Source organism: Nicotiana tomentosiformis, chromosome 8, assembly GCF_000390325.3.
Source record: "Nicotiana tomentosiformis chromosome 8, ASM39032v3, whole genome shotgun sequence".
Lineage (NCBI taxonomy): Eukaryota > Viridiplantae > Streptophyta > Magnoliopsida > Solanales > Solanaceae > Nicotiana > Nicotiana tomentosiformis.
Genome location: NC_090819.1, coordinates 103,030,958 through 103,051,708, shown reverse-complemented (window position 1 = coordinate 103,051,708; position 20,751 = coordinate 103,030,958). Strand labels below are relative to the sequence as shown.

The 20,751-nt window shown below is 39.6% G+C and overlaps 1 non-coding gene across 1 annotated transcript; it reads left to right on the top strand.

Moving 5' to 3' along the window:
• Nucleotides 1-9,000: 9,000 nt before the first annotated feature.
• LOC117274474 (U5 spliceosomal RNA) lies at nt 9,001-9,117 on the top strand. The gene has a single exon (XR_011410769.1). It is a non-coding gene; the product is annotated as a U5 spliceosomal RNA (small nuclear RNA).
• Nucleotides 9,118-20,751: the final 11,634 nt, after the last annotated feature.

The window sequence follows — 20,751 nt, the reverse complement described above, 5'->3', positions numbered from 1 at the left end:
TTAAGGACACAGTTCAACACAGTGATGCCAAAGAAGTCACTATTGGAGATGACATTGTATTACGGATGTAGGGCAGGCTATGTGTGCCCAATATAGATGGTTTGCGGGAGTTGATTCTCCAGGACGCTCACAGTTTGCGCTACTTCATTCATCTAGTGCCGCGAAGATGTATTAGGACTTGAGATAGCACTATTGGTGGAGGCGAATGAAAAAAGACATAATGGAGTATGTCGCTCGGTGCCTAAATTGTCAGCAGGTGAAGTATGAGCATCAACAACCGGGTGGATGCTTCAGAAGTTAGAGATTCTAGAATGGAAATGGGAGTGGATCACTATGGATTTTGTTGTTGGGCTCCCACGGACTCAGAGGAAGTTCGATGCAGTTTGAGTGATTGTGGATAGATTGACCAAGTCAGCTCATTTCATTCCTGTTGTTACTACTTACTCTTTAGAGCAACTGGCTCAGGTTTACATTCGCAAGATTGTCAGGCTTCATGGCGTACCGGTATCTATCATATCTGACCGAGGTATGCAGTTTACATCATGGTTCTGGAGAGCCGTACAGCGAGAGTTGGGTACTCGAGTAGAGTTGAGTACAACATTTCACCCTCAGACGGACGGACAGTCCGAGCGCACTATTCAGATATTAGAGTCTATGATTCGTGTGTGTGTGTGATAGATTTTGGGGGTGCTTGGGATCAGTTCTTACCACATGCGGAGTTTGCTTACAACAACAGTTATTAGTCGAGCATTCAAATGGTGCAGTATGAGGCCTTATATGGTAGGCGGTGCCGGTCTCCAGTGGGTTGGGTCGAACCGGGCGAGGCTAGACTATTGGGTACAGACCTGGTTCGGGATGCTTTGGAAAAGGTTAAGTTGATTCAGGATCGACTTCGTACAACCCAATCTAGACAGATGAGTTATGGAGATCGGAAGGTTCGTGATGTTACATTCATGGTTGGTGAGCGGGTTTTGCTCCGGGTTTCACCTATGAATGGTGTTATGAGGTTCGGAAAGAAGGGCAAGTTGAGCCGGAGGTATATTGGACCTTTTGAGATTCTTGAGAGAGTTGGAGAGGTGGCTTACAGACTTGCACTACCAGTGAAGGGGTTATCCGGTCGAGGAGGCGACTTGGGAGACCGAGCATGATATGCGCAGCTGTTATCCTCATCTTTTCACCACTCCAGGTATAATTCTAAACCCGTTCGAGGATGAACGTTTGTTTAAGAGGGGGAGGATGTAACGATCCGGCCAGTCCTTTTAAAAGTTGTAGCCCCGTTCCCCTATTTACTACTCATTCTGTACTTTATAACTGTTATGTGACTTGCCGGGGTAGTTAGTTCGGGTCCGGAGAGATTTCAGAATGAATTGAGATACTTAGTCTTAAGGTTGAAAGCTTAAGTTGAAAAAGGTTGACTGGATGTTGACTTATGTGAAAACGACCCCAGAATAGAATTTTGATGATTCCAATAGCTCCGTATGGTGAATTTGGGCTAAGGAACTTATCCGGAAAATTATTTGGAGGTCCGTAGTTAAATTTGGCTTGAAATGGCTAAAATAGAAATTTAAGTTTGAAAGTTTGACCGAGGAGTAGACATTTGATATCGGGGTCGAAATCCAATTCTAGAAATTTAAATAGGTCTGTTATGTCATTTATGACTTGTGTGCAAAATTTGAGGTCAATCGGACTTGATTTAATACGTTTCGGCACGAGTTTTGTAAATTTGAAAATTGAAAACTCATAAGTGTGATTCGAAGTGCAATTCGTAATTTCGATATTGTTTGATGTAATTTGAAACCCCGAGTAGCTCCATGTTATATTACTGGACTTGTTGGTATATTCTGATGGGGTCCCAAGTACCCCGAGTGCAATCCGAATCGAAATCGGATCAATTTTTGGACTTAGGAAAATTCTGAAATTTGCAGCTTATGGTGCCATCGCATCTGCGGAGGAACTAACCGCATGTGCGGACTCGCACAAGCGAGCTGTGGCTCACAGAAGTGGACAAAGGGATGCCGAGTTGGAGTCGCAGAAGCAGAAAGAGCTCCGCAGAAGCGAAGCCGCTTCTGCTATGGAACAAACCGCAGAAGCGAAGGTTGCGCAGAAGCGGGAGGCGAGGTCGCACCTGCGGTTGCGCAGAACTGAACCATTGTCCGCAGGTGTGAAGGAAGCTGTCCAGTGCTGCTTCGCAGAAGCGGAAATGTGGTGGCAAATGCGACTCCGCAGAAGCGACAATTGGTCCGCAAATGCGAAAATACCTGGACAGAACATATAATTCGGGGGTTGGCCATTTTTACCCATTTTTGGATTTTAAGAGCTCGGGTGAGGTGATTTTCAGGCGATTTGTTAAGGAAAATATCGGGGGTAAGTGTTCTTAACTCAATATTGGTCAAATTACCCGAATTCATGGTTATTTTTAACATTTAATTGGTGATTTGAGTTGGAAAATTGTGAAAACCCTCTTAGTTTAGATTGAAGATTTGAGGGTCGAGTTGAGGTCGGAATTTAGTAATTTTGGTATGGTTGGACTCGTGGTTGAATGGGCGTTCATATTTTGTAACTTTTATCGGGTTCCAAGACATGACCCCCACGGGCGATTTTTTGGAGTTAAATTTCGGATTTTGTTGGAAAATTTATATTTTCATATGGAATAAATTCCAAAAATTTTTATTGATTGAAACGAATTAATTGTGACTAGATACGAGGCGTTCGGAGGCCAATTCACGAGGCAAAGGCATAGAAGAGTAAAGAATTACCCGATTCGAGGTAAGTGACTTGTCTAACCTTATATGGGAGAAATTCCCCTTAGCACTGGTATTGATATGAAAATTTTGATGTGTTGAAAGTCATGTAAACGAGGTAACGAGTGTGTACACGGGCTAAATGTGGAAGATTATGTCTTTAAATTGTGTGGATCATTGTTGCATATTAACTAAATTATTTTATTCTATTATATTCATCATCATTAATATATTTTCGTATTTTAAATTTGCCTGACCTGTTCCTACTAAGTGTTTTTACCTGTTTAGTTGAAACTCTATTTCTTTTGTTCTGTGCATTATTTGAAGGCTGGATTTCTTAATTTAAATATTATTAAAATGAAGTATTTTACATTTAAAAATTTGATATTAAGGCAAATTGTTTAATTTGTGAAATATTATTTTTGCTGAGTTATTCATTCCTAAATATTTTGTGAGATTTTGTACTCATTGTGATCGAGCCGTGAGCTCCTTATTATGGAAAATATTCTTGTTGTTGATTTATTTTGGTAAGTTGAATTATTTGGGCACTTGAGGTGCAAATTATGATATATTGTGATATTGATATGCATGCGGTGGTATAAGGCCTGGGTGTTGAAACACATGCGATGAGATAAGGGTGGCTTGATACGCGTGGCTAGTAGGGGAACTACTAGAAGTCATGCAGTGTGATAAGGGTGGCTAAAACGCGGGATGCTATTTCGGAAAAAAATATTTTCTTTAAAATTAAATGTGAAGGCTCCCGCAGTGATATAAGGAAATGAGATATTGTGAATTTATTTATGATTTGGGACTACGAGGCGGTACCTTGGGAGTGCCCTTGTTGATATTTCTTTATGGTTGTATTGCCTTTGGTTATTTTGGTGTTTTCCTTAAAGTTGTAAATTTCTGTTTACTTTCCGCGAGGTGTTATTTGCCCTTTTCCCGTGTAGTTAAATTGTGACATACTACTTACTAGATTCATCTCCATTGTCATTATCATTATTATATTGTTAAACTTTACACCCTATCTTTTATTAATCCAGTAGGGCGTGACCTGACCTCGTCACTACTCTACCGAGCTTAGGCTTGGCACTTACTGGGTATCGCTGTGGTGTACTCATATTACGCTTCTGCACATCTTTTTGTGTAAATCCAGGTACTTCCTATTAGACCAAGCATCAATGAATTAGCCGTACGCGGAGACTTCGAGGTATATTTGCCAGCGTCCCCAAACTCCGGAGTCCCCTTCTATCTTATTATGTTGTCCTCCTTATTTTCCTTAGACTCTGATATATAGAGACATTGAGGATAAATTCTTAGAAGCTTGTGACTTATTCCTACCGGATTTTGGGAGTTGTAATTGTTAAATTTGCAGTTCTTATTTATTCAACTATTAAGGATTAAATTTCAGTTTATATTCAGTTATTCCGCATTGATAGGCTTACCTAGCCTTAAAAACTAGGTGCTATCACGAAATCCTACGGAGGAAATTCGGGGTCGTGACAGAGGTGCTCACTTTGAAAAAGCATTATGTGATTTAGGTGCTTCAATAAATCTAATACCTTTTTCAATTTTTAGGAAATTAGAACTTGGTGAAATGAAGGACACTGTTGTGTCTCTACAATTGGCTGATCAAAGTACTAAAAAACTGAAAGTAATACTTGAAAATGTCCTCGTTAGAGTTGATAAATTTATATTCCCAGTAGATTTTATAGTACTTGAAATGGAAGAAAATACCGAGGTACCATTGATTTTAGGTAGACCATTTCTTGCAACAGGAAGAGCAATAATTGATGTTCATCAATGATAATTAATTTTGCGGGTTGATGAGGAAAGAGTGATTTTTGATATGCAGAAAATAATGAAATATCCTGAGGATGAGTCATCGTCATCATCTTGTTTTCAAATTGATTTGTTGAATGACCTTGCAGATGAATATAACGATGATCAGTTAATTATTGATTCATTGGAAAGATGTTTGGAAAAGTCAGGTACCACAAGTGATGATGACACCACAATCAGAAAAGAAGCTGAAATGCTAGAAAAAGATTCAGAAAATGAGAAAGTCTCACTAGAAGAAGTTCAACAAAAAATTAAACTCAAAACTCTTCCTTCTCATTTGAAATATATTTTTCTTGAACCTGAATTGTTTCCAGTAATCATTTCATCTTCTTTGACTGCAGAACAGGAAATAAAACTAATTGGAGTTTTAAGAGAACACAAAAGAGCCTTAGGGTGGACTATAGCTGACATCGAAGGAATCAGTCCAGCTATTTGCACGCATAGGATCCTTATGGAGGATAATTACAAGCCAATAGTCCAACCCCAAAGGAGATTGAACCCAACAATGCAAGAAGTCATCAAGAAAGAAGTAGAGAAACTTCTAGCGACAAGTATCATCTATCCGATATCTGATAGCCCTTGGGTAAGTTCGGTGCAGGTAGTACCAAAGAAAGGAGGTATGACAGTAATAAGAAATGAAGATAACGAACTCATACCTACCAAAACATTCACAGGATGGAGAGTCTGTATTGATTACATATGACTTAATGATGCCACAAGGAAAGATCATTTTCCTTTACCTTTTATTGACCAAATGCTTGAAAGAGTTGCATACCATGGTTTTTACTCTTTTTTTGACGGATACTCTGGATATAATTAGATACTAATTGCTCCAGAAGATCAGGAGAAAACCACATTCATATGCCCCCAAGGTACGTATGCTTACCGAAGAATGCCATTTGGACTATGTAACGCTCCTGCTACATTTCAGCGTTGCATGTCGGCAATTTTCTCAGACATGACTGAAAAGTTTCTTGAAATTTTCGTGGATGATTTTACACTTTTTGGTAAGACATTTGAAGATTGTCTCTATCATTTAACTTTGGTGCTTAAAAGATGTGAAGAGACAAATTTGGTTCTTAATTGGGAAAAATATCACTTCATGGTAACAAAGAAAATTGTTTTTGACATAATATTGCTTCTAAAGGAATAGAAGTTGATAAGGCTAAAATTGATCTTATAGCAGGATTACCCCCTCCTACCACTATTAATGTCATTAGAAGATTCTTAGGGCATGCAGGTTTTTATAGAAGGTTTATAAAAGATTTTTCAAAAATTTCAAAACCTCTGACTAACCTACTGATGAAAAGATGTGAAGTTTGAATTTTTAGATAATTGCAGGAAAGCATTTGAGATTCTCAAGGAACATTTAACTAATGTTCCAATTGTTGTTTCTCCTGATTGGAGCGAACCATTTGAAATAATGTGTGATGCAAGTGATATAGCAGTTGGAGCGATATTGGGACAAAAGAGAGACAAGATTTTCAGGCCTATTTACTACGCCAGTAGAACCCTCAATGAAGCTCAAAAGAATTATGCCACAACTGAGAAGGAGCTACTTGCAGTAGTATTTGTATTTGTCAAATTTCATTCCTATTTGATAGGAACGAATGTTACAGTATTCACTGGTCATGCTGCTTTAAAGTACCTCTTAGCAAAGAAAGATGCTAGACCCAGATTGCTAAGATGGATACTTCTTTTGCAAGAATTTGATCTTAAAATAAAAGATAGGAGAGGTTCATAAAATCAGGTAGCTGACCATTTATCATGTTTGGAAAATCTTTCAACGGAGACAAGAGATATCAAGGAGGAATTTCCTGATGAGCATGTTTAAACAATCACAAGAATTACAAATCAACCACCTTGGTTTGCTGACATTGCCAACTACTTGGTTGGAGGGTGGATCCCAAAAGATTTGTCTTACGAACAACGGAAAAAACTCAAAAAAGAAATAAGATATTATTTTTGGAAAGATCCTTACTTGTTTAAATTTTGTGTAGATGGCATGATTAGGAGATGTGTACCAGAAATAGAGATAAACAATATCCTAAGTCATTGTCATGATGGAGCTGTAAGATGACACTATGGAGGAAGACGAGCAGCCGCAAAAGTGCTTGAAGCTGGTTTTTTCTGGCCCACTTTATTTAGAAATGCATGAAATTATGTCGCCACTTGCGACAAATGCCAGAGAAGCAGTAACATTTCAAAAAAGGATGAGATGCCTCTTAAAAAGTTATGGGTCCTCTTCTTCCTTCAAAGGGATGTGAATATATTTTAGTTGTTGTTGACTATGTTTCAAAATGGGTAGAAGCAATGACTACTAGAAAAAATAATGCTCATGTTGTTTGTGCCTTTCTCAAGAAAAATATATTTGGAACTCCACGAGTTATCATAAGCGATCAGGGAACTCATTTTGTAAATAAACAATTCGCTAGTTGGTTGTCAAGATATGGAGTAACTCATAAAACAGGAATTCCATATCATGCTCAAACAAGATAGCAAGTTGAAGTATCCAATAGAGAATTAAAAAGAATTATAGAAAAAACTGTAGGTTCTTCTCGAAAAGAATGGTCTTTAAAGTTAGATGATGCTTTATGCGTATACAGAACTGCTTTCAAAACTCCCATAGGCATATCTCCTTATAGACTAGTTTTTGGGAAAGCTTGTCATTTACCCGTGGAACTAGAACATAAAGCATATTGGGCTATAAAGTTGTTAAATCTAAATTTGCCAGATGCAGGTAAAAAACGTCTGTTGCAGCTTGATGAATTGGAGGAGTTCAGACTTGAAGCATATGAAAATGATAGCATTTTACAAAGAAAAGACAAAAAAATGGCATGATAACTTCATTCGCCATAAAGAGTTTACGGTTGGAGATCAAGTTCTTTTGTACAATAGCCGGTTGAGATTATTCCCGAAAAAATTCAAGTCACGTTGGTCAGGACCGTACATTATAACAGAAGTGACCCCCTATGGTGCCATTGAAATACAACATATAGATGAGGGGAGATGGGGGGAGACAAATTCAAAGTAAACGGTCAACGTTTGAAGCCTTATATTAGCAGAGTCTTTGACAAACAGGCTTCAACAATCCTTTTTGCCTAATTTTATAAATAAGTCGAGCTGGCGACGTTAAACTCAGAACTATTTTCTCTCCCTATCTTTACTCTTTTAAGTAATTATTAGTAGTAACATATAATATTTCCTTTCTAGTATATATATATAATAAAATTAGTTTTTTTTCTTAAAAAAAAAGTAAAAAAATAATAATAATTGCATGTTTGTATTATATAATATATATATATATAAAAATAATAATAATTGCATGTTTGTATTATATATATATATATATATATGTGTGTGTGTGTGTATGTAGTATGTATTAATATATTTTGCCATGATAAAGAATTACTCCCATGATTTCAACAATGAAAGTTTTCTCCTATCATGAAAAAGAACATATTCTTTGTCATAATCTTGTCTTTGTTATATGAGAAAAACCTTGAGAAGCCAAGAAAAAGGAAATGAAGACAGAATCGAAAAAAATAAGGGAAGCTCCTTTATCTCCTTTTATTTTTAATTTGTTTATCATGAGGACATGATATTATTTAAGCTTGGGGGTAGAAGAATATGTATGTTATATATGTGTTTCTTTACAAACAAAAATTTCTCTGTAAAAAGCAAAAGGTAAAAAAAAAAGGATATGTTACAATTGAAAAAATATGTTTTTAGTAAAATTATTAAAAACAAAATAATAATTAAGAAAAAACTGAAAAAACTTGATAAAATTTGAGTTTCCTTATTCCTAAAGCGACTTGTTTCATGTACTTACATGGATTTCTTGTTCGGTTCTTTGCCATGGTCGTAATCCGACCTTTCTTTTAGGAGTTTTAGTTGTTTAATTTATTTTGGTAAATAAGTTGGCTAAACTTGATTTGACTTGAAAAATATGAGACTTAAAAAAAAGACGAATTTGATTAAGTACCATTCATGGGTTTTATGATTACCTTTCTAAGCTCATACTTACTTATTGGTGATTGAAATCGTTGGTTCCAAGTGTATTATGCGGTTAGCTTATATTATTTAGTTCTCCTGCTTATTTGAAAATCTAGAACTTACCTTGAATGTGGTTTGAAGCGAAATTCTAGGTAGCTCCAAGTATATATAGATATATTCAATGCCATATTGACGCCAACTCAAAGAAATAGTTGCTTTGTTTTCTTATTCTGCCAATTGGTCCTTTACTTATAAGCTTAAAAACTAAACCTGCACTGGAAATTCAATTTAGAAACTGATGCCTCAAAGTTCAATAAAACCTGATGGAGGAAAAGGAGTGAGTTGAGTCCCACATTGAAAGTGGAAGAGTACACTAGAACTTGCTGTTCCATATAAAATGGCAGCTGTGAAGAGCAGCAAAGCCCATGCAGTGAGCACAGAGCGAACTATTCTTTCGCCTTTAACTAAAGAATACCGTGTGCGCGCTGCATTTAGTGGCATACGCCTATTTTTGGAGGGGTTCTCTTCTTTGAGTTCCTCGTACAATTCTTTTTTTTTTAAAGTTAAAACCATCATCTTCGGTTGTGAGCCTAGGGTATGGGGGGTTAGGTTTGGACCCCTACCATGTATATTAAATAACTTACAATGACAAGAGGGGGACATGGTACCTTGCCTCCGGTCTACAAAAAGTTTGCCAAGCAAACAAGGAAAGGTGAAGCCTATACAAAAGCCTTTCCATCCATAAATCTAACTTAACTAACAAAAAAATTATATTTTTCATATCTCCTCCTAAAGGAAGGAATCTGCCATTTGTCAAGTTGAATCAGCCCCTTTGCCTCTCTAGGAAGGTTGTGAGGAGAGTGATATAAGGTCATGTTTCCACTTGTAGAAGCCAATTTTACCAACAGATCCACAATTTGGTTTGCTTCGCTAAGGCAATGAGAGATACGAAAAAAAGTGTTGTCAAGCATAGTAGTAATGCCATTGATTGGCGCTTTGTTTGATAAGGATGTTGGTGACAATAAGTGAATCAATCTCCACATGGAGATTAGAGTGGCCATGTTGAGTGCACCATTCTACCCCAAATTTCGCTGTTGTGGCTTCAGCTTGAGAGCTGCTATTGGCTTGGATCGGGGCAGAGAATGCGAATATGAAATCTCCATTGCTATCTCTAACAATACCACCAATCCCAGCTTTCCTGATCGCCTTGATAAATGTCACGATGTCACGACCCAATTTTTCCTCCGTTGGGTATCATGATGGCACCTAGTCTTAGGGACTAGGTAAGCCTAACATTTACTGAATAACAACAATAATAAATAACATTTAACAACTTTTGAAATAAAAATCTCTATAAAATTTACAATTCCCAAAATCGGTAGTACAAGTCATAAGCTCTACAGAGATTGCTACAAATTTCTAAATACAACTGTTCGGAAATAGGTAAAATAGTGTGAATACAAAATAGGAAGGTGACTCCGAAGCCTGCAAACGCAGCAACAGATTTACCTTTTGTCTCCACGGCAACAATCCGCACAACTAGCTAATGATCAACTGACTTCGAAATGCCTGGATCTGCACAAAAATATGCAGAAGTATAGTATGAGTACACCACGGCGGTACCCAGCAAGTATCAAGACTAACCTTAGTGGAGTAGTGACGAGGAACAATCAAGACACCTATTGGACTAAATGACCTGAACAAGTATAATAAGTATAGAAACAACAGAGTATGATATCTACATAAAGACTACGCGAAGTAACAATTAATACGGTAATTGCAATAAGGAAGGAAAACAACAACTATCAGTGGAACATCATAATAATGACATAGAAGAAAGAACGGAAACACATCCTAAGTCTGATAATCACAGATAAAGAAAGGACAAGTAACAACTCAACAATACGACATCTTTCACACCGGGTTTTAGTCAATAAATTCCACGAAGTACCGAACTTCGGACAAATCACAACTCACGGGTCTCAATACCTGAACCCTAACACTTGGCATCATGTGCCCTCTTTATACCTCATAACCGCATTAACGACTCGCGTGCCAAATAGAGCAATTCTCACATAGAAGGCAAGTAAGCAAGGGTGTGCATTTATACTCAACAATATCAAGAAAATCTCTTATCCGATAAGAGTGCTTAACTACATGTATGCTTGTGCAAGTGTTCTAACATAGTTTATACCAGCTAGTAAGCATAAGGAAAAGACCGGACAACACGTAGAATATTTTCCCACAACTTTCACAAGATAAAGCTCACACAGGTAAGTATACCACTACACAAATATCAACAACAAGAATGTTCCAGGCCATCACAAATCATCACAAATCAATCCTTGACATAGCCTACCTTGTCTCGCCATGTGTGCAATAGTAAAGTAAATGCCCGCCTTGTCTCACCACACGTGCATAATAATGTTCCCACCTTGTCTCACCACATGCGCAACCCATATATATATATATATATATATATATATATATATATATATATATATATATATATCCCACATTGTCACCCCGCATGTACAAATATCAATAGTAACAATAGAACGGTAGAAACCCCGTGCAACCCCATAACAAAAAGATGTCAACAAAGGGCACTCCCGAGATACCGTCTCGTAGTCCCTAAAGTAAATGCTCAACAAGGGATCTCCCGAGGTACCGCCTTATAGTCCCAAAAGTAAATATACAAGACAGGGGGATCTCCCGAGGTACCGCCTCGTAGTCCCAAAGTAAATATGCAAGACCAACAAGTACAACAACTACAACAACAATAACACTAATACAAGGGTACGACAATTAAATCAACTCGAAAAATTCCAGAACTCAAAGAAACAGAGGAATTAATTCACGAGGAGTGGCCACAATAGAGAATGCTAGTCATAATAAGAACATCTCAACAAGAAAGGAAATATTATGTAACAATGGTCCACAATGTACAGTTCGACAATGATGGAGCTAACACAAGGCGAATAATTCCAAATAAGAACAAGTCAACTAAAATATAAGATATCTAACTTCTTTTAAGGTTGGCAATTAAGAAAGAGATACAACAAATTCAATTAGGGAAAAGCAGCAGAAAGATAATCATAGCCTCAATTAAGGATGAACAATTACAAAAGAGATAATTATAACTTCAAATAAAGATAAGCAGTTAGGGAAAAGATAACATGGCAATATAAGAGATAACAATTTCAGTTAAGGCACAGATGACTCAAATAAGCATCAAGGGCGGATCATGAAGTAATTAATTCTAATTAAAGCAGGTAGAGGTGAAACTAGTAATTAAGAGATGTATTCATAACATAACAACTGCATAATCAGTGAATACAAGGACCTAAGAACCCTAAAAGGCCAACTTTCCACAAATAAGTTCGAGTACGTACTCGTCACCTCGCGTACACGGACTACAATTAGCATAGAAGACTCAAATCCTAAGGGGTAGTTCCCCCACACGAAGTTAGGCAAGATACTTACCTCAAAGAAGATAAACCGATACTCTAAAATGAACTTCTCAGGTGAAATGACCTTCGGGCAGCTCAAATCTAACCAAAAATAACTTCAACGCACAAATAAAACTCATAAGAAACTATTCCGGATCATAAAGCCTCAATCTTTATCAAAATTTAAAAATTGACCCAAAAGACGACCCCCGGGCCTGCACCTCAAAACCCAACAATTTTTTGACAAAACCCGAACACCCATTCCGATACGAGTTCAACCATACTAAAATTATTAAATTCCGATACCTTTTCGTCCCTCAAATCATGATTTTTCATTTTTGGAATTTTTCTTCAAAAACCTCCATTTTCCTCAACTCAAAACACAATTTAAATGATAAAAATAAAGATAAAATCATGGAATATATTAAATTCTAGGTAAGAACACTTACCCAATCGTTTTGCTTGAAAAACCCACAAGGAAGCTCCCAAAACCGAAGTCTAAAACTCAAAATATGAAGAAATTGGCCAAACCCTCGACTTAGATGATTCTGCCAGGATTTCCGCATCTGCGGACAAGGAGGCACACCTGCGCACACGCATTTGCGAGAAAGATTCCACATCTGCGAACTCAGCTAGCTAGGACTGGAACCGCATCTGCGGATTTACAGCGGCACCGCAGAAGCGCAAGGGGGAAACGCAAAAGCGAACTTCTTCGCAGGTGCGACCGCTGGACCGCAAAAGCGACTTCGCACCTGCGTGCCGGCCTCCGCAAAAGCGAGCGAGCCTCCAGGCCACCATGACCGCATACGCGACCAGGCTCATGCAGAAGCGGAGCCGCACCTGCGCTCCAAAGCGTCGCAGGTGCGAAAATACTAGAACCAGACCTGTTCAAAACTATGAAAAACATTTGAAACTCGTCCGAAACACACCCGGTCCCCCTGGGCCCCCCGGGACCCCGTCCAAGAATACCAACAAGTTCCATACCATAATACGGACTCGCTCGAGGTCTCAAATCACATCAAACAACTTCGAAACTATGAATCACCCTCAAATCCAAACTTAATGAACTTGAAACTTCAAAATTCTACAACCGATGCCGAAACCTATCAAACCGCGTCCGATTGACTCCAAATTTTGTACACAAGTCATATTCAACATTAAGGACCTACTCCAACTTCCAGAATCGGATTTCGACCCCGATATCAAAAAGTCCACTACCGGTCAAAATCTCCAAAATTTCAACTTTCGCCATTTCAAGCCTAAATGAGCTACAGACCTCCAAAACACAATCCGGACGTGCCCCTAAATCCAAAATCACCCAACGGAGCTAACGGAACCGACGAAACTCCATTCCGAAGTCGTCTTCACATAGTTCCGACTAAGGTCAAAATCCTAAGGCTTAAGCTTCCTTTTTAGGGACTAAGTGTCCCAAATCACTCTAAATCATTCGGTAATTGAATTCAACCACGCACGCAAGTCAATACGCATAATACGAAGCTGCTCGGTGACTTATGCCACCGAACGAGACTTAAATTCTCAAAACGACCGGCCGAGTCGTTACATCTTTCCCCTCTTAAATAAACATTCGTCCTCGAACGTGCCAGGTATCACCTCGAAGTCTTCAAATCACTGAAAGCACATATCCAACATACACCCGTGGGTGACCCCACATCACCCCAATCCACATAATCCTGACGACACCATCTCAACTGTAATTTATCCTTTCTACCAACACCGATAAGCCTTAGAGTCAAAATTCTCACCTTTCATTCATCTCTAAAAGACCCGATTCTAAATCCATACCCAGTATCAGTCTCAACCAGCTGTAACAACTCATGCCTACACCCAAAAGGTACGACCACTCAACATGACACGCCACACATAGGCCCATAATAACATTTCTGATCACAATAGCTGCCCGTAATCAAAACTAGCACTGTAATTAACCTCATATCCGTTAGAACCCTGTTTCAAACCTCCATAACATTGACAACGATGCAAGAAACATGAAGACCTCTTAACTATACACCCGAATCAAGAAGTCACAACTAACACCACCAGGCACACACCCCGCAAGCTAAAACTCAAGAAGCACAGAACGAAAATGACTGAACATGTAAAGAGAAACACATAAGAGAAATATCAAACAAGCCCGACAGGCAAAACTCTCTATCAGTACCATCCTACAAATCAATTTAAAAGGAAAAATTAAAGTATATGAACAAATCACAAGGATCTCATCCTGATATAACTTCCACCGCGGCACGGAGCCCGGGCTCAAACATATCAAATCACATGGAATCGCGAGGGTCTCACCCTCAACTCTGAATCACAAGCCGAATACACATCATACCAATTGAAATCTTCCACTAACTCAATTCTGCCAATAAAGTCACAACACTTATTGAACTCTCACCCCGGTAGAGTATCTTATCACAAATCGTAACCAAATTACTCAGGAATCACATCAAACCTGCCATAATAGACAACATGAATTCACTTCTAGTCTCGTAACTTTCAATAATGAATTAAAACAATGATAGACACGGCTATCACTCATAGAATCTCCCAACAGGGGCAAACATATAAACATAATACTAAGTCATGAACTCACCCGTAGGTGGGACAACAAAGAGGGGAACTCGCCCTGATAAGCAACCGAATCAAAATACGAATGGTGACCCTCTGTAACAAATCAAAAGCATACCTGTATGACATCATCTGGCACAGTGGCCTCAAGCCTAGTATATGAAACACATCAACGGGCAGGGCCTTCCCCTCTTGGGCACCCTCTACTCGCCTGAATACCCCGATGTGACACATCTATCTGGAGTCTAGGACAATCTCTCACCCTGCGGCTGGTATCACCACACTCAAAGCAACCTCTCTGTTGGCGTGGCTGTGGAAACTGTGCAGTACGGGTACTCAGAGACCCATGAGCACCTGAAACACTGTGCGAAGTCTAAAGTGCAAACTAAACTGGCTGGCCCACAAAACCTCTACCATGCCGTACCCTGCCTCCAAAATAAAGACCAGTAGATCTATCCGGTCTACGAGGCCCCCTCACCTCCCTGTCCTCTCTCTCCTGACCTCGCATGTCCCCTCTCTCATGGCCCCACCTATCCTCTCTCTCCTGATCCCACATATTCTCCACTCGGCGAGCGATCCCTACCACCTGCTGAAATGAAACATCCGTCTCTACCTCCCGAGCCATGCTGAACCAAATATCATGCTTGAGTCCCTCAATGAATCTACAGACACGCTCTCTAACTGTAGCAACCAAAGAAGGTGCATGTCTGGCCAAATCACTGAATCTAATGGCATACTCTGACACTGACATAGTGCCCTGGCACAGTTGCTTAAACTCTGCGCGCCATGCATCTCGAAGGGACTGAGTTACAAACTCTCTCAGGAACATCTCTGAAAACTAAACCCATGTAAGTGAAGCTGACTCGGCCGGGCTATCCAACTCACATGCCCGCCACCACTGATAAGCTCCTCCCCGGAGCTGGAACGTAGTAAAAGAAACCCCGCTCGTCTCCACAATACCCATAGTACGGAGAATGCGGTGACACTATTCCAAAAAACTCTGGGCATCATTTGTTGCCAATCCATTGAAGGTAGGAGGGTGGTACTTCTTGTACCTCTCAAGTCTAAGTTATTCTTCCTCAGATGTTGCTTCCCTAACCACGGGCTGAACTGGGACCACAGGCTGTGTCGCCATGACACCTGGAACCTGACCAACATGAACTCACTGCTCTAGAGTGTGGGCGGCGGGAGTCTGAGCTCCTCCCCCGGTCTGTGAAATAGATGGTGCAACCGGAATCAACCCCGCCTGAGCCAATGTACCAAACATGCCCAGGAACTGTGCTAAGGTCTCCTGAAGTCCGGGGGTAACAGCAGGAGCCTCCAGTACCTGCCCCCCAACTGGAACTACTGGCGGCTCCTCAGCTGCTGCTCTGGTAGGTGCCCTAGCTGTACGTGCTCCTCGTCGACCTCTGCCTTTGCCCCTAGTGACATCTGCTCCGGGGGTAACGTCATCAGCAACTGCAACTCGTGTCCTCACCATCTGTGAGAGAATGGAATGATAAAAGTTCAACTTCGAGACCAATGAACTCGCACGATAGGAATGAAGGAAGTGAAACGGTCCTAATAGTTCTATAGCCTCTCGAAGATAAGTACAGACGTCTCCGTACCAATCCTCAAGACTCTACAAAACTCGCTTATGACTCATAGCACCTATGAACCTAAAGCTCTGATACCACTTGTCACGACCCAATTTCCCCTCCATTGGGTATCGTGATGGCACCTACTCTTAGGGACTAGGTAAGCCTAACATTTACTGAACAACAACAATAATAAATAACATCTAACATCTTTTGAAATAGAAATCTCTATAAAATTTACAATTCCCACCGGTAGTACAAGTCATAAGCTCTACAGAGATTGCTACAAATTTCTAAATACAATTGTTTGAAAATAGGTAAAACAGTGTGAATACAAAATAGGAAGGTGACTCTGAAGCCTGCGAACACAGTAGTAGGTTTACCTTGAGTCTTCACAGCAATAATCTGCACAACTAGCTAATGATCAACTGACTTCGAAATACCTGGATCTGCACAAATATATGCAGAAGTGTAGTATGAGTATACCACGGTGATACCCAGCAAGTATCAAGACTAACCTTAGTGGAGTAGTGACGAGGAACAGTCAAGACACCTACTGGACTAAATGACCTGAACAAGTATAAGTATAGAAACAACAGAGTATGATATCTACATAAAGACTACGCGAAGTGGCAATTAATATGGTAATTGCAATAAGGAAGGAAAACAACAACAATCAGCGGAACACCATAATAATGACATAGAAGAAAGAACGGAAACACAGCCTAAGTCCGATAATCACAGATAAAGAAAGGACAAGTAACAACTCAACAATACGACAACTTTCACACCGGTTTTAGTCAATAAACTCCATGAGGTACCGAACCTCGGACAAATCACAACTCACGGGTCTCAATACCTGAACCCTAACACTTGGCATCCTGTGCCCTCTTTATACCTCATAACCGCACTGACGACTCGCGTGCCAAATAGAGCCATTCTCACATAGAAGGAAAGTAAGCAAGGGTATGCATTTATACTCAACAATATCAAGAAAACCTCTTATCCGATAAGAGTGCTTAACTACCTGTATGTTTGTGCAAGTGTTCTAACATAGTTCATACTAGCTAGTGAGCATAAGGAAAAGAACGGACATCACGTAGAATGTTTTCTCAAACCTTTCACAAGATAAAGCTCACACAGGTAAGTGTACCACTACACAAATATCAGCAACAAGAATGCCCCCAGGCCATCACAAATCATCACAAATCAATCCCTCATATAGCCCACCTTGTCTCGCCACGTGTGCAATAGTAAAGTAAATGCCCGCCTTGTCTCGCCACACGTGCATAATAATGTTTCCACATTGTCGCGCCACATGAGCAACCCACATATATATATCCCGCCTTGTCACACTGCATGTGCAAATATCAATAGTAACAATAGCACGGCAGAAACCTCGTGCAACCCCATAACAAAGAGATGTCAACAAAAGGCACTCCCAAGATACCGTCTTGTAGTCCCAAAAGTACATGCTCAACAAGGGATCTCCCGAGGTACCGCCTCGTAGTCCCAAAAGTAAATATGCAAGACAGGGAGATCTCCCGAGGTACCGCCTCGTAGTCCCAAAGTAAATATGCAAGACCAACAAGTACAACCGCAACAATAACACAATACAAGGGTACGACAAATAAATCAACTCAGAAATTCTAGAACTCAAAGGAACAGAGGAATTAATTCACGAGGAGTGGCCACAATAGAGAATGCTAGTCATAATAAGAACATCTCAACAAGAAAGGAAATATTATGTAACAACGGTCCACAATGTACAGTTCGACAACGAGGGAGCTAACACAAGGCGAATAATTCCAAATAAGGACAAGTCAACTAAAATATAGGATATCTAACTTCTTTTAAGGTTGGCAATTAAGAAAGAGATACAACAAATTCAATTAGGGATAGTCAGCAGAAAGATAATCATAGCCTCAATTAAGGATGAACAATTACAAAAGAGATAATTATAACTTCAAATAAAGATAAGCAGTTAGGGGAAAGATAATATGGAAATAGAAGAGATAACAATTTCAGTTAAGGCACAGATGACTCAAATAAGCATCAAGGGCGGATCATGAAGCAATTAATTCTAATTAAAGCAGGTAGAGGTGAAACTAGTAATTAAGAGACATATTTATAACATAACAACTGCATAATCAGTGAATACAAGGACCTAAGAACCCTAAAAGGCCAACTTTCCATAAATAAGTCCGAGCACGTACTCGTCACCTCGCGTACACGGACTACAATTAGCATAGAAGACTCAAATCCTAAGGGGTAGTTCCCCCACACGAAGTTAGGCAAGATACTTACCTCAAAGATGATAGACTGATACTCTAAAATGAACTTCTCGGGTGAAATGACCTCCGGGCAGCTCAAATCTAACCAAAATAACTTCAAAGCACAAATAAAACTCATAAGAAACTCTTCCGGATCATAAAGCTCAATCTTTATCAAAATTTAAAAATCGACCCCCGGGCCCGCACATCGGAACCCGACAAATTTTCCAAAACCCGAACACCCATTCCGATACGAGTTCTACCATACTAAAATTATCAAAATCCGATACCATTTCGTCTCTCAAATCATGATTTTTCATTTTTGGAATTTTTCTTCACAAACCTCCATTTTCCTCAACTCAAAACACAATCTAAATGATAAAAATAAAGATAAAATCATTGAATATATTAAATTCTAGGTGAAGAACACTTACCCAATCGTTTTGCTTGAAAAACCCACAAGGAAGCTCCCAAAATCGAAGTCTAAAACTCAGAATATGAAGAAAATGGCCAAACCCTCGACTTAAATGATTCTGCCAGGATTTCTGCATCTGTGGACAAGGAGGCGCACCTACGCACACGCATTTGCGAGAAAGAGTACACATTTGTGAACTTAGCTAGTCAGGCCTGGAACCACATCTGCGGATTTACAGCCGCACCAGCGGCACCGCAGAAGCGCAAGGGGGAAACGCAAAAGCGAACTTCTTCGCAGGTGCGACCGCTGGACCACAAAAGCGACTTCGCACCTGCGTGCCGGCCTCCATAGAAGAGAGCGAGCCTCCAGGACCACCATGACCGCAGAAGCAACCAGGCTCACGCAGAAGTAGAGCCGCACCTCCGCTCCAAAGCGTCGCAGGTGCGAAAACACCAGAACCAGACCTGTTCAAAACCATGAAAAACATCTGAAACTCGTCCGAAACACACTCGGGCCCCCGGGACCCCGTCCAAGCATACCAACAAGTTCCATACCCTAATACGGACTCGCTCGAGGTCTCAAATCACATCAAACAACGTTGAAACTATGAATCACCCTCCAATCCAAACTTAATGAACTTGAAACATTAAATTTCTACAACCGATGACGAAACCTATCAAACCGCGTCCGATTGACTCCATATTTTACACACAAGTCATATTCAACATTACGGACCTACTCCAACTTTCGGAATCATATTCCGACCCCGATATCAAAAATTCCACTACCGATCAAAATCTCCAAAAATTCAACTTTCGCCATTTCAAGCCTAAATGAGCTACAGACCTCCAAAATACAATCCGGACATGCTCCTAAGTCCAAAATCACCTAACGGAGCTAACGGAACCGACGAAACTCCACTCCGGAGTCATCTTCAAATAGTTCCAACTACGGTCAAAATCCTAAGGCTTAAGCTTTCGTTTTAGGGACTAAGTGTCCCAAATCACTCTGAATCATCCGGTAATTGAATTCAACCACGCACGTAAGTCAATACACATAATACGAAGCTTCTCGGGGCCTTATGTCATCGAATGAGACTTAAAATGTCAAAACGACTGGCCGGGTCATTACACACAACCCAAAATTCAACTAGCCGTGATGACACCTAACCTCACCCTCTAGGTAAGCCAAATAACAACAATCTGATTCAATTAATATTTAACTGACTCTAATACACTCCCCAAGGACTAGTAGTAGAAATCATGAGCTTCGAAGATTAGAATTTACAAAACTGGTGTGAAATAAAAAAATATGTCATTTGTTTGAAATATACATGAACAGATGTTAAAATTCTAAAGCTACCTAGAACAAGAGGCAGTTGTGACTGGATCACAGGTACATCTTCAATGCTAGCTCCCGCCATGCACATCAACATCAACATCCAAAATCTGCACGCAAGGTGCAGAAGTGTAGTATGAGTACAACCGATCACATGTACTCGATAAGTAACAAACCTAACCTTAGGTTGAAAGTAGTGACTAGATTGTACTAAGGTCAGAGTCCACAGCAATATCCAATAACATCTCATAACAATATAATTTTAAGCAGCACTAATAATAACTCAACGATAAAATGCTCAGCTCGTATACTGTTGATACCCAATTTTGCCCTCATAGTTTTGCAAATAAACGCATATGCTTTCAAAAAATTAACTTGTATCATTATTTAATTTACAAGATTTATGCAGGTGTCTTCTATAATTTTCCATAATTTTAGAGCTTTTAAATTGATTTTTGTATTTAAATTGCTTGAATAATTATTAATTATTCCTTCAAATTATTTTGTGATGACTCAATTACCTAAATC